Source organism: Theropithecus gelada, chromosome 1 (genome assembly GCF_003255815.1).
Source record: "Theropithecus gelada isolate Dixy chromosome 1, Tgel_1.0, whole genome shotgun sequence".
NCBI classification, from domain to species: domain Eukaryota; kingdom Metazoa; phylum Chordata; class Mammalia; order Primates; family Cercopithecidae; genus Theropithecus; species Theropithecus gelada.
In genome coordinates, this window is record NC_037668.1 from 164,652,821 (window position 1) to 164,667,305 (window position 14,485).

General features: G+C 51.0%; 1 protein-coding gene across 1 annotated transcript in view; it reads left to right on the forward strand.

Annotated features, from left to right (window-relative positions):
• Positions 1-14,485, forward strand: part of CACNA1S (calcium voltage-gated channel subunit alpha1 S) — a 74,509-nt gene that overhangs the window by 3,260 nt on the left and 56,764 nt on the right. The gene's annotated exons all lie outside the window — the stretch shown is intronic.

Consider the following 14,485-nt stretch of genomic DNA (forward strand, 5'->3'; position numbering starts at 1 on the left):
TTTTTTTTTTTTTTTTGAGACAGAGTCTCACTCTGTTGCCCTGGCTGTGCAATCTTGGCTCACTGCAACCTCCACCTCCCGGGTTCAAGTGATTCTCCTGCCTCAGCCTCCCAAGTAGCTGGGATTACAGGCGCCTGCCACCATGTCCAGATGATTTTTGTATTTTTAGTAGAGATTGGGTTTTGCCTTGTTGGCCAGGCTGGCCTCGAACTCCTGACCTCAGGTGATCCGCCCGCCGCGGCCTCCCAAAGTGCTGTGATTATAGGCGTGAGTCACCACGCCTGGCCAGAATCTGCTCTTGTACAGGCTATGTTGCCAAGGTGGTGGGTGACAGCAGAAAGACTTCTAGGGGAAGCCCTCTTAGAAACAGTGGCCTCAGGCTCCCTAGGGGACAGGACAATGGAACCACCTTTTTTAACGGGGCTTTTTTTTTTTCCTGCACTGAAACTGCAGGGCCTGGGAGGGAGGAGGTATATTAGCATGTGTCCAGGGCCTGACACATCTCTGCCTTTCCCTTATGCTGGTTTCCATGGGAATCTATCTTGAGCTGATGGGAAGCTGGGATTCTAAATGTGTGCTTGCTATGAGGAGAAAACACTCTGAGCTCCCGAGTGTGGAAGGAGAGTGGGATTAAATGTTGGCAGGGCAATGCCACCTTTGCTGGCAAGGAAGGCATTTCTTAAAGTCTGGGCATTCTACACCATCGGCTTAGTCTCCATGTTTCTGAATGCAGGGAGAGCTCTGGGTCTACCCCACCCTTCATGATTTCATATTTTTGGGCCTCAGTTCCTTACATTGACTACTTTTGCAAAAAACTCTGCCCCACCTTGGAGGATATTAAATTACACCTCTGCTGGATGCAGTGACTCACACCTGTAATCCCAGCACTTTGGGAGGCTGAGACGTGAAGATCGCTTGCATCCAGGAGTTCGAGACCAGCCTGGGCAACATAGAGAGACTCCCGTCTCTACAAAAATTAAATTAGCCGGGCCTGGTGGTGCATACCTGTATTCCCATCTACTTGGGAGGCTGAAGTGGGAAGATTGCTTGAGCCCGGGAGGTCGAGGCTGCAGTGAGCCAGGATCATGCCACTGCACTTTAACCCGAGTGACAGAGAGTGAGACCCTGTCTAAAAAAAAAAAAAAAAAAAAAATTACATCTTAGAGGTTATATCATCTTCCATCTTGAAACAAAATGGCTGCCTTAACGGTTTCATGTAGTCCTATGTGTGTTTTTCTTTAGTTTGTGGGCTGGAGTTGCAAAACCTTGGGTTAGGCCTAGAGTTCATCATAGAGACAGGATTATGAGTTCCCTGGAAGTCGGAAACCTAATAAAAAATGTTTCCAAAGCGGAAAATGCCACTTGGCATGTCAGAGCTGTATGGGAAATGAATATTCAGGGAGGACTCCTAATCTGACCACTTAATTGTGAAGCCCAGAGAAAGTCGGTGATACCCAAAGTCGCTTAGCCTGCTTCGAGCTCAGGGCTCCTCACTGTTCATGTCCACAAAACCCAACAAGAGGGAGATGAGAGGAGTCAGAGTAGAAAGGGGCAGCAGGTACTCTCTCTCTTACCCTATTGGCTGCTTTGTAGGTATCTGAGAAGGGCTGGGGTCTTTCCAGTCATTTAGATTAACCCATAGCTTTCAAGAAAGGAGGCCTAAGGATTAACTATTCATGAACTTTCTCATTCATTTAATGAATGTTTCTTTAGTGCCTATCATATCCCTGGCACATACTGGGGATATCACTGTGAACCAAATAGACACAGTTCCCATCTTCACAGAGCTTCATTACATGAATTAAACAACTAAACATGATAAAACCAATTAAACAAGTAGTTAAAATGAAATGGGAAAGGTTCAAGGTTTGGGGACATTTTAGTAGCATATTGGCAGAGAACCTAAGCTAGTTTTGAGATCAGGAAGGCCTCCCAAATGATGGGATGTTTAACCTGAGACCTAAAGGCTGAGGACAGGGACAGCTCACACGTGTACAACCTATGCAATCCCAGAGGACCCCCACTCAGAAGGGCCCCACATTTGGGGTTGAATACTCTGTGGTCAAAGTATTGAAATTTTAAGTAATTTTATCTTTGAATTTATGATTTGTAAGTGAAGTCCATTGGGACAATGGCACATGCACCTCAAGCTTGGAGCCTTGGCTCACACGAGGTTCTGACTTCTGCCATCTCCCTGCCTCTAAGGAGGGGCTCTCAGCTTGATGTTTTGCCCTCTGGAGTCCTGGGCCACTTGGCCGAGGCCCTAGTGGGAGAATGGGAAGGGCCGTGTCTCAGGGAAGGACATGGCTCTGGTTGTCTCTACCCTGGGCTGAGAGTGATGCAGTCCATTCAGTAAACGACCCTATGAGGTTGAGCCTCCAAGACCCTCCCCCATTCTGGGTACTTATTGTCTCCAAGGAAGCAGAGATTGCAACACCCTTGGGTGCCGGATGTCCACTATGGGTTGAGGTGGCGGGTCTGAGTGAAGGGGAGATGCCTAGCTCCACACCTCCACCTCTGTCCAAGGCACAGGATGTCGGGCTGTGGGATAGTGAGGGTGGAGGGAGAAGACTAGGAGGAGGTGCTTGTGACAGTCTGCACTTGCCCCACACAACGCCGAACAGCAATCAAAAGACACCATGGTAGGTTGAGAAAGGGGCTGGAAAAAAAGGAAAAGCTTTATATTTAGTACCTTCATCAGCACTTATTTCCTACTGTTTGAACATGGGGGCCCACATTTTCACTTATACTGGGCCCCCCATTATGTAGTCTGGCTGTGAAGGAGCGCGTTGTAGAAGGCCAAGAGGGAAAGGGGACTCTGGACAGAGGGAGCCACATGGGCAAAGGGCTGCAGGCAAGAGACGGAGAGGTCAAGTGGGGATTTAGAAAAATCAGGCCCCACGTGGAGCATGGATTGGGGTGACATGGGGTACGAGGGAAAGCAGGGAAGGGGGCAGGGAGCCCAGGGAAGTCATCCAAGCAGGCAACAGGGGAGGCTGGGCCAAGGCACTGGTGATGGTAAAGATGGCTGTGAGGTGGCCTTAAGAAAGACCTGCCAGATGGAATCCATGGTGAGGACTGGATGTGGGGATGGAAGTGTAGGGGAGGGGGAGGATGACACTTGGGGTTCAGAAGGGAACAGAGCAGATGGCAGTATCACCAAGACTGCAGGTGGGGGTGGGGAAGAGGAAGGTGGTGAGTTCAACTTCAGATGTGTGGAGATACAGGTGCCTGTGTCCACTGACAGGCAATTGGATTTGTAGGTCCAAGCATTTTATGACAGAGGTTTCCTCACTTTGGCACATGCCAGACTGGCTGGGTGGGTCAGGGGTGGGGATGGTTGTGGTTAAGAAAGGCTCCCCTCAGTTGCCTTGTGTGTGAGCAGGGTTGGGGATATGACTGCTGTCTGTGGGAATGGGCTTCCTTGGCAGTGTCCCTCCATAGCCCTTCTGCCAGCGTTGGCTGAGGGTAATAGACTTGGTGCCTGGGTTTCCTGGGGCTAGGGGTGCCCCTGTGACTCTGCCTGCTCTGTGTCAGTGGGAAAGCCCAGGATCCTCCCTGAACAGAAGAGGAAACTGAGGTCCAGAGAGAGCAAGGAGTCCTGGGAATGAATATGCAGCAGGTCAGAGGGTGGCAAGAGGGGCATCCAGGATGCTGAGGTCCTGGCCAACCATGGGATGTTACAGTGGCACCGGGCTCTGAAATCAGCCCATTATGGCATGGTGGTTATAAAAATGGGTTCTGGAGCTAGAACCTGCTTTTGAGCCCAGGCCCACTCACGTACTAGCTGTGTGATCTTCGACAAGTTATGTAACCTTTCTGTTCCCTCAGTTTCCTCCTTTATAAAATGGGGATGATATTGTGTATTTAAGAAGTATACTTAAGAAGTAACTGAATGAGTGAAGACCTTCTCAGTTTTAGTGCTTTATCTATCAACAGAAGGAACTTTGATCATGCAGGTCCCACAGAGCAGGCTCACCAGCCAAAATGCCTGTAGTCACAGAGACCCCCAGGTTGTTCTAGATTCAAAGGGTCTAACTCCCAATAGTTATGCCAAAAGATTATTTCAGGTAAAGAACTCCTCTTCACCCTGCCCATCGTCTGTCCCTGATTTCTCTTTAACTCTGTGTCTTCTCTCCTTGAAACCTCTAACTTTTCTTAGTGGCTTTCCTGGTCACCCCTCCCTAGTCCTCCAGCAAATCAGCAGCTGCAGCAGCAACAATGACATTCAATATTTGTCGATTACTTGCATATTGTCAGTCACAGTTCTAATGCCTTATATGTGTTATCACACTGAATGCCATGAGGCAGGTACTTTTATTTTTCTCATTTGTACAGAGGAGTAAACTGCAGCGCAGAGAGGTTAGATCACTGCGCATGCCCAGGTGGCTTTATGGGCAGGCCTACATCCTTTATTGGGCAGGGTTACCATTCCAGCCTAGGCCAGGCTGAGGGGACCAATGTGGAAAAGCAAAAACAATCATCAGACTTACTAATTGTTGGGCAGACATGAGAAACTGATTGCTTTTGCTACGTTATCTCATTTCACCCTCAAAGCAGTCCTACGTCAAAGTATGATGTTCAAAAAGTGAAAACACAACTGTAAGTAAAATATCGAAAGAACACATACCAAAGATTAGTTCAACTCAAAAGAGAACAGGCAGGCGTGTAAAGCTGGGTTAAAGGGAGTTGGAGGAGCAGAAGTTATGACACTGGAGAAAGAATGATGGAATAGGATTGCTAGGTTAGATACCAAGCTGGTTAATGTCCTACAGGGCAGTAAAACTCTAACCATTGGGATTATCTTCCTATCAGGCAGAATTCATTTGCATCTCTAGAGGACAGAAGAGTGAGGGCTAAACAAAGTTACATTCCCTCCTAGTCAGTGGTTTTCAAGGGATTGGGGAGGGGAAGTAGTTCTGCCCCAGAGGATATTTGGCAACAACTGGAATTGTGAAGGGGAGGGGCAGGGGCAGAGATGTGTCCTACTAGCTTCTAGTGGGGTAGAGGCAGGGGCCCTGCAATGCACAGGACAGGCCCGCCTCCCACCAGCAAAGAAGTATCCAGACCAAAATATCATTAGGGCTGAGGTTGAGAAACCCTGACCTGGATAATTAAATAATCCTTGGCCAGGCCTATTATAAAATGCTCCAACATGATATTACAAAGATATGGCATCCTTTCTTTGTTTTATTTCCAAGTTCCGGATAATTTAGATTTTGCTTAAGTAGATGGTGCCTGCTGTCCTTGAGGGCAGGGCAGGGCAGGGCCCGCAGGCTCGGCAAGATGGCTGCCCCTTTGGCCCCTCCTGGACTGTAGGGCAGCTGCCCACCCCTCAGGCATCAGCCGGCTCCACCAGGCCCCTGTCGCATTCCTGGGGTTCAAGTTGCCGCAGTGTCCTCCACGAGGCTGGAGCCTAAGCCTCTGGCAGCCAGGGTGTTTGTCTTTTTATAGGGTCTGGAATGCACTTGCCAACTATTATGGCCAGCAGCCCATTCCACTCGCCATCTGGGGGAGGCTGGGGCCTCAGAAGGACTGCAGCTCTGGCCTCACCCCTCAGAGATCCAGCACCTGCAGAGCACAGGGTTGTTTGAGCCTGGGCCACTGTACAGAGAAGTGATGGTGCTCAAAAAGGGTCTGTGGAAATGAATGAAAGCCTGGAATTTTTTTTTTTTTTTTTGAGACGGAGTCTCGCTCTGTCACCCAGGCTGGAGTGCAGTGGCTGGATCTCAGCTCACTGCAAGCTCCGCCTCCCGGGTTCACGCCATTCTCCGGCCTCAGCCTCCCGAGTAGCTGGGACTACAGGCGCCCGCCACCTCGCCCGGCTAGTTTTTTGTATTTCTTAATAGAGACGGGGTTTCACCGTGTTAGCCAGGATGGTCTCGATCTCCTGACCTCATGATCCACCCGTCTCGGCCTCCCAAAGTGCTGGGATTACAGGCTTGAGCGAAAGCCTGGATTTTAGACCCACCCGGGAGCCTGCCCTCCCACCACTGCAAGAACTTAGGTCCCCTTTCAGGGCACTTAGCTTCCCCCTCCCTGCCCATCCCAATCCATGCCCCTTCACACCAGGCACAGGGGCTGCAGACGTTGTAAGAGCTGAACAACAGAAGCCTTGGAGGAAAGCCTTTGCCCAAGCTGTGCTAGCTGCCCGGGAGTCGCAAGAAAGGACAGGCTCTCAAGTCAAACCAACCTGCCTCCAATCTAGACTTTGGTTCGCAGCTTCCTAAACTCTCTGAACCTCCATTACCTCATCTGTGAACAGAGGACCACAATATCTTTCTTTTTTTTTTTTTTTTTTTTAGACCAAGTCTCACTCTGTCGCCCAGGCTAGAGTGCAGTGGTGCGACCTCAGCTCACTGCAACCTCCACTTCCAGGGTTCAAGCAATTCTCCTGCCTCAGCCTCCCGAGTAGCTGGAATTATAGGCACACACCACCACACCCAGCTAATTTTTTTTTTGTTTTTAGTAGAGACAGGGTTTCACCATGTTGGTCAGGTTGGTCCACAATATCTTTCTTTTCAGGACTGTTACATCCATGAGTGCAACAACCTCGTGTTTGACCTTGCACACAGGAGTTGCTCAATAAATGTTCATCCCCTTCCTTCTCTGACCTCCCAGCACTAACAGCGCACAGCTGAAGTCATGCTGAACCCAAGCCTTGGCGGGCAAAAGACAGACCTGGGGTGGACTGAGGGCAGGATCTAACAAATGTACCCAGATGTCCCAGGCATGCTCTTTCTCTCTCTTCCCCGTGCCTGGCATGGTGGTTGAGACCACAGAGTATGGAATCAAACTGTAAATATCATGGCTCTGCCTCTTGGTAGCTATGTGATCCTGGAGAAATTAATCCCTCTGTGCTTTGGCTTCCTCATCTGTAAAATGGGGATAAGAGTACCTACCTTAGTCAGCTGCCGTCAGAAGCTAGGGAGGATGATGATGGACTGCGCTGCACAGACCAGGATGCGTGTTGGGTGTGGGTATGACTGCGTGTCCACACTCAGTGGGAGCTGGGCAACACGGAGGAGTTTGTGGTCCTGTTGCTTGCTGATGGAAATGTGTTGGGCCCTCTTTTTCAACTGGTTCCTCCGTTGGGCCCAAGGGTTGGGAGTAAGAGATAGTATCCCAGGCTGGCGAGGGCCTGCCCCTTACCTTGGGCACCTCGTTTTCGGCCTGTACCCTTCCCTGCCTTTGCCCTCCTAGTGGTTGTATGTGGGAAGCCCATCTCAGTTCCTGTGATCTATTCGCCTTGACCCAAGGAGGAGCGTCTGGCCTCTGCTGTGACACTGGGATCCGAGGCCTTTCCCTGCTCAGTCTGGAGCCTGCCCCACACTACACCAGGCACTGGACTCCAGGACCTCCTCCTCCCACTTTCTTTTCTTCAGGTCATGCCGCCCTGTGCTGTATCCAGCACCATAGAAACAGTGTTCGTCCTCTGCCGGGCTCGGAGGCACAAAGAAGCCTTGGGGTGTGGGGAAAGACTGTTCTTATCTAGAGTTTACTCCAAGGCCAGGGGGCTACCGTCTTCTTCACACACACCCTCGAAAGAGGAAGCCTCTTTGGGGCAGAGAGGTGAGGGCTTCATCTCAACATAGGCTGGTGGAGGAGGGGGATGCTTTTTCTTTTCTTCTTCTTCTTTTTGGACTTGTTAGGAGTTAATGTTGCAAAGAGTAGTTTACATCTTCACTTTCTGAAGACACTTGAATTGAGAACCAATGTAGCTGTCATGGCAAGGGCCATCGGGGCTGGCCACCTCACACCCACCATCTTCCCATGGGACTCCAAGACCTGAGACACAAAGCAGCAGCCAGCCCAGATCCCCCTGTTCATCCTGCACGCTCCCAAGGTTGCTCCATGCCAGCACAACCTTTGGGCATCAGACATCAGAAGGTCTGTGTGCCTCAGCCCTGAAAGGTGCGGGTCTCTCTCACCCTCTTCTGCACCTGGGAGCAGATGCATTACCAGTAGACGAGGGCCACCTAGCCCTGCTCCAGCCGGGACCCCTGCGGCTCAGGTAGAGGTGCCGAGTCCCTGTGTCAAAGTTGCTAAACGTTTTACTTTTGTTCCATCCTAGCTCTTTTTTCCCCCTTTCCTGATGATTCATTTTACAAAAGATAGAGCTCAGAAGGCCCTGAAGCGAGGAGGAGGGGCAGGGAAGATGACTAGTAGATGGAGGGTGAGGGCTGTTTTTTGCCAAAAGCCTAAGTAGAGTGATCTGGGTTATCGGACACCCTCCTGGATGGAACCCCAGAGTACCTCCTGTGTAGAACGTCCCTGGATTTTCCCCAGCCCCCAGCCTCTCCCTCTTCTGCCACGGCAGAGAAGACAAGAATTTTTAAGAACTTATTATAGCCTATTTCTCACTGGAGAGGAAAACTTATCTGGCTTTGTGGAGAAATTTCCGTCTGATACTCATAGTACATGATCTTTACTATATGCTAGGATATCACATTTAAAAGGACATAAAAGAAGAAATGTAAAACGCTTGAATGAGCTTGTATTACAACATTAATACTATTGAGAGTATCCGCTTTCCAGGCTAAAGAGAGTCATTCATTCTTCTATTCTTGCTTTAGCCCTTTGTAATCTGTGATAATGATTTTTTTTTTTTTTTTTTTTTTCTGGAGATGGAGTCTCGCACTGTTGCCGGGCTGGAGTGAAATAGTGTGATCTTGGCTCACTGCAACCTCCGCCTCCTGGGTTCAAGCAATTCTTCTGCCTCAGCCTCCCAAGTAGCTGGGGTTACAGGCGCCTGCCACCAAGCCAGGCTAATTTTTTGTACTTTTAGTAGAGACAGAGTTTCATTATGTTGGCCAAGGTGGTCTTGAACTCCTGGCCTCGTGATCCACCCACCTCAGCCTCCCAAAGTGTTGGGATTACACGTGTGAGCCACCTCACCCAGCCCTACTTTTCTTTTTAAGACAAAAATGTATACAAATAAAAACTTGAAAATGCAAAAAAAAAAAAAAAAGTACTTACCTTATAAGGTTTCGGTGAGTATTAAATGTATGCATGCAGCCAGAATAGGGCCTGGCGTGTACATGGGTGCTTACTAATGCTTAGCTATTATTATCCTCATTACCCAAGACAGCGCTGGTCTCCCTTCTTCTCCCAGCCCCCTTCACCCTGAACGTACGGAGCCCTCCTGGGACCCTCGGCCCCATTGTCCCTCTGTCTAGTCAGCCCTGGTGTGTCTGGCCTGCCCAGACCTGAGGGAGCCTGGTTGCCTGGTGAGGGAAGTGCTATACAGGGAAGTGAAGAGGGAACTGGAAGAGGGAAATGAGACCCCTGAGATGGAGGTAGGATGGCAAGGGAGACCCATTCCAGTTACATCTATTTAGGTGAGCGTTCATTGGACTAAACATAGCCACTTCCCTCACTCTTCAACGGGTCATCTGCCAAACCTGGAGAATGAGGTGGTTGTGGAGACATCAGGGCCCTGGACATCCAGTGTGCGGCGCGGCCATAGAGGCCAGCACATCAGGCCAGCCTACCAGAAACTCTGTTACTTCAGTCACGGCAGGCAGGGCCTCCTCGCCTTTGGTAGGCACCTCATTCCCCTCTAAGTCTCACTTCCCTCCTCTGTGAAACAGGAAAAACAGCACAGCCGGACCAAACCTCTGTCCACAACTGAGGTGTGCAAGAAATGACTTATTTTTTCCTGAGAACCAACTTTCCATGGATCCTGAGCGCATATCCCTCTAGGATGGAGAGGGATCACTGCAGCTATTCTGGTGCCTTCAGTTATCCGCCTACCTGGGGAATGTGCCTAGGCCCTGGGTCTCAGGCAGTGCGCAGGTGACAGGGTCATAGGTCCTCTGCACCCTTCTTAAGGCAGGAATTGAGGCTGAGTCCTCTTTCCTGGGGGCTCCAGTGCCTCCTCCCAGATCCTGCTACACCTTCAAACTGTGAGCTCTACCCCTGAGACCTCCCAATGTTGCAGTGATTCTCAGGCTTTGGAAGACAAAAGCCTGGGCGCTGCCACAAACCAGTCCTGAGGCAAGGGGGCCCAGCCCCGCTGTCAGCTTAAGGGAACAAGAAAATGGGGGAATCTAGGAGGAAAGCAATCATGAATATTGTAAAACTGTCTTCTGATAGCACCTGCCAAGGCTGTGTGGGGAGCTTCCTGTAAGGTCCCTAAGAGGGAGTGGACATTTGAGGATGTCTGTCCTCCGCCCCAGCCTGAGCTCCCTGCAAGCACCCTGGGCGTCCTCCTCTTCAGTCAAATCTACCTTGTCTCCTTGTAGCACACATGCCTTAAAGAGTTAACAACAAATATGAGTCCAGTGCCTCCCTGCTCCAGTGAGATATGTGCCTGAGCAGATCACTCTGTCTTGACCCTAAGGAAGGAGACTTTCAGGCCCAGGTGACAGGCAGTCATGTGGTGGCAGTGCACCTTCCCAGGGTTCCCTTCAACTGCAGACACTTTGCTGCCTCTGCCAGCCCCTCCCCAGGCCAGCCGAGTAAGGTCCTTTCAGTGGGCTCTGTAGATCCCAGAACCCTCCAGCAGGGCACATGGGGAGCCCGGGAGCCTGGAGTCCTGACCAGGCCACTGTGCCAGGGGTAGGATTGCAGGGGAAGAAGGTGTGGTAGCTGCTGCCTCTGTGGTCCCAGATAGGGACACTGGCACTGGGCAGATCCCTTTGGAGGGAAGCCCAACCAGTTCTCATCATCTTCCCACAAAGCCCCATGCAGGCCAGGGGAGGAGAAGCATTCAGGACTGGCTGACCCTTGGAGATAGCAGACTCAGCCTGAAAATAGAGGCAGTGGGAGGGTGAGGGGATGTGCGGTCCCAGCCCTGCTGTTTTCAGCCCAAGACTCTGGGAGTGCCTGGCTCCAGTGCCCCTGGGAGCAGGTGCAAGGCCTGTGCATCAGGGGTCACACACCAGGACAACCTCCAGCTAAGTGTGGCCCCAGGGAGCACCAGTTAGAGGCTTATCTATGGAAGGATGAGAATTCCCTTGAAGGGGACATTTAGTAATAAAGGCCCTTGTTGGGGGCTGAGGTAAGGGAGCTCTCACGTCACAAAGTCAGGCGGGCTCACTGTCCTCCCCTGAGCTCAGAGATCAGGGGGTCAGGGACAGCCACTGCTCTCCTGCTCTGGGATCAGGACCTGAGGTCCAGTGTTTCTTCTTAGGAATACAGATCCCAAGGCTGCACCTGGTTTGAAGGTGAGCAGAGATTGTGACTTTCCATTGTTCATTTATTCAACAAACATAGCTTGAGGGCCTACTGTGTGCTGGGCAGGATGATGCATTCTGGGGCAGGGCTTCTCAGATGATCTGTAGGGAAAGACCACAGTTGGTCATTTTTCATTTCTACTCCATCATGGCCTGATACATGGTCTTACTGTGTGGGACCCCTCCACAGTGTGTGCCAGCTGGGATTCGCCATGTGACTTTGACAAATCCAGAATGGTCTATAGTCCACCCATATGTGTGGAAGTGGCTGCAGATTGCCATAGAATTTTCCAAATGCTTACTCAATGCCTACGCTGACCTCATTTCAGAGTGATAGTGACGGTGTGCAGCTGCACCTGCCCACAGCCTGCACCTCTCGCAGCAGTGCCCCAGGACACTGGTTCATTCATTCCATCACAGCACTTTCAGGCACTGTTCCAGATGTAGTTGACACAGCAGTGAACAGAGCTGAGTCCCTGCTCTCAGCGATGTTATATTCAGGTCAGGAGAGATGGGTCAAATAAATTAACAAATATATAACGAGTCAAGTTTTGACAACAGCTAAAAAGAAAAATGAATCAGGCTAAGAAGATAGACAGTCAGGGGGTGAGAGCCAGGAAGGTCTCAGTGACAAAGTGACCTTCAAGTTGGGACCTGCAAGGAAGAAGTAAGTGAGTCATGCGGATATCTGGGGAAGAGTATTCCAGACAGAGAGAACAGCAAGGGCAGAAGCCCGAACCCGAAATACTTTCATCTCTGTCGGGGGACCATACGCCCCTGGGGGAAGGGCATCAGAATCACCAGTTGGTGGGGCCTTCTCAACCATAAAACCTCCCCTCACCCACCACCAACAGCAACTCTAAGAAGCCTTCTTTGGAGAGTGACCCTGGCCCCCAAGCCCAAATGCTATTGCTGATGGCGGAATGTCACCTCTCTCCTGTTCTTGGAACAGAGAAGCCATGGAAAATCTCCACAGTTAGGAACACATGTGAGGATGACGTGGCCTCAAGGAGGCCGCAGTCTGTCAGAAGGCAGCAAAGAGCAGCACAGGATTATAAGGGACAGTGAGGACACAGGGCTGGTGCTCCCTGTGGGGGGTCAAAGGGTTGTAAGAGGCAGGAGGTCTACTTGGGCAGTGGGCCTTGGGGACACTCTAGGCAGAGGGGCCGGGATGAGCAAAGGTGGAGGCTGGGGCAGCTAGAGAGCTAGGGGACCTGAAAGTCATTCCACATGATCGACAGGGTGGCCAGCAGGCTGGTGGTGAGGCCAGAGGGATCAGCAGGGGTCATGTTATGGAGGACTTTGCATGCCACGGGAACGCATTTGGATTTTCTGGTAAGTGTTGTGGAGCCATTGCAGACTTGCAAGCAAGGCAGTGGCAGGATCTATATGGAGAAGGGCCCAGGGGAGGAGATGTGGATGGCAGTGGACCACTGCAGGCAGGGGAGAGCAAGCAAGGGCAGGAGCAGTTGAAGAGGAGGAGCTGGAGTCTGGAGATGGTAGGGCTGGAATGGCCTGGACCTGCTGGACACTGGGACCCAGGGAGAGCAAGAGGGAGGAGGAGTCCAGAAAGACCCTGGGGGTTTCTGGCTTGGGCCACTGAGTGCCTTTGGCTGAGACAGGGACACATGAGAAAGAGCAGGTTTATCAGTAGGAGGAGTTTCATTTCAAACATATGGAGTGTGAGGTGGGTCAGAGCCAAGCCCTGGTGACCACCCACGGCCATGACATCAAACAACAGCTCTGTGAAAACCAATAGAACATAATGGAAACCAACAGAACACAATGTAGGCAGAAAACAGACCTTCACCAAGGGCCCAGGTGTCTCATAAGAATAGCTGTGATGTATTCAGCATTTGGTGCATGCCAGGCAGGGGTAGCCACTTACTCACAAGGTGCCATTTAATCCTCACCATGACCCTTCAAGGTAGCTCTCATTATCTCAGTTTTAAAATGAGGAAACTGAGGTTCACAGAAGCTTAGGAACTTGCCCAAAGCAGCAGAGCTGGTGAGAACCATCACACCACATATCTCCTGCCTCCCACCTGCCCATGGTGGGCTCTGGGGGTTGTCACAGGAAATTAGGATGTTTTAGGAAGGTTGATGACTTTGATCTTGGGAAGACAGCCAGGTCTTACCCAGGGCATCCAGTCGAGAGCTTAATAAATATCTGTGGAATGACTATCCCTCATTCTTCCATGGAAGACTGGGCCCAGGCTGCAGAGGCTGTCAGCCAACCCAGTGTGACACTGATGACACTGTTCCTATGATGCAAGAGTGGACACATCCCTTTTCCCTCTCCTCCGGAACGAGGGCTCATGCTGTGTGCACACACAGGGATTGTATGGTACTGAGTTTTACTTCCAGGCACTTCAGGGTTGGGCTGGAGGGAGTATGGTGGAAAGAGGCAGGCCTTGGAGCTAACAGGCTGAGGAAACTGAGTGACCTCATCTGAAGCCCACAGCCCCCGACAAGCTCTCTCTGAGCCAGGCTGAGCCAGACAGGCAGTGGCAGGTGCAGGCAGTTCTCTGGTGTTCATGGCTGGCCGCCCAGCCTGTGAGCACTGCAACTATTTCAGGTCCTGCTTTTCCTTGCCTCAACTCCACTTCTGTCTATCCCCCTGGGACTGCAGCAACCTGAAATTGTAAATGCTGCCTTGACTTCACTCTCCTCCCTTACACTTTTCCCTTAGTGGTGTGCCTGACTCCCAGGAAACCTGTCCTGCAGAGGAGGGAGACCACCCACCCGATTCCCGGGAGATCCCTCTGTAGTTGGCCCAGCCCACTCTTCCTGCCAGGGAGGGTGCCCAGACCTCCCTTTGCAGCTCCCCTCCATGGAGCGGCTGCTCCATGATTCCCCACGAGTGCCAAGCACAGTCTTCATCAACAGGCCCTTTCACAGAACTGCATGGCTTTGCATTTTAATTATCATATTACCATTTTCTGGAAGAAGGGGAAAGCATTGGGGTCACAAATTGATAAAAGGAATGAAGGGCAAAATTAAGAATAGCAAATCTAGTCCATGTATGCTGCAGTTTTCCCTTCTATGTGGAAGGGGAAAATCATGCTTTCAGGAAAATTCTCTGAGTGACAAGTTTGGAGGATTCTGGAGCCCTATCCACAATAATGAGCCATGTGAGGGCCTCTTCCCTTGCCTCCCACACCTACTCACTTGGAAGTAAAAATACATTATCTTCCGTATCATTAATGGAGTGCCCAGTCTGGCTCCTCCGTAAAGGAACTGTGAATATGAGTGACGCCTCCGCAGTGTGCTGATGGGGAGGGCCCCTGCTCCCAGGAGACGCT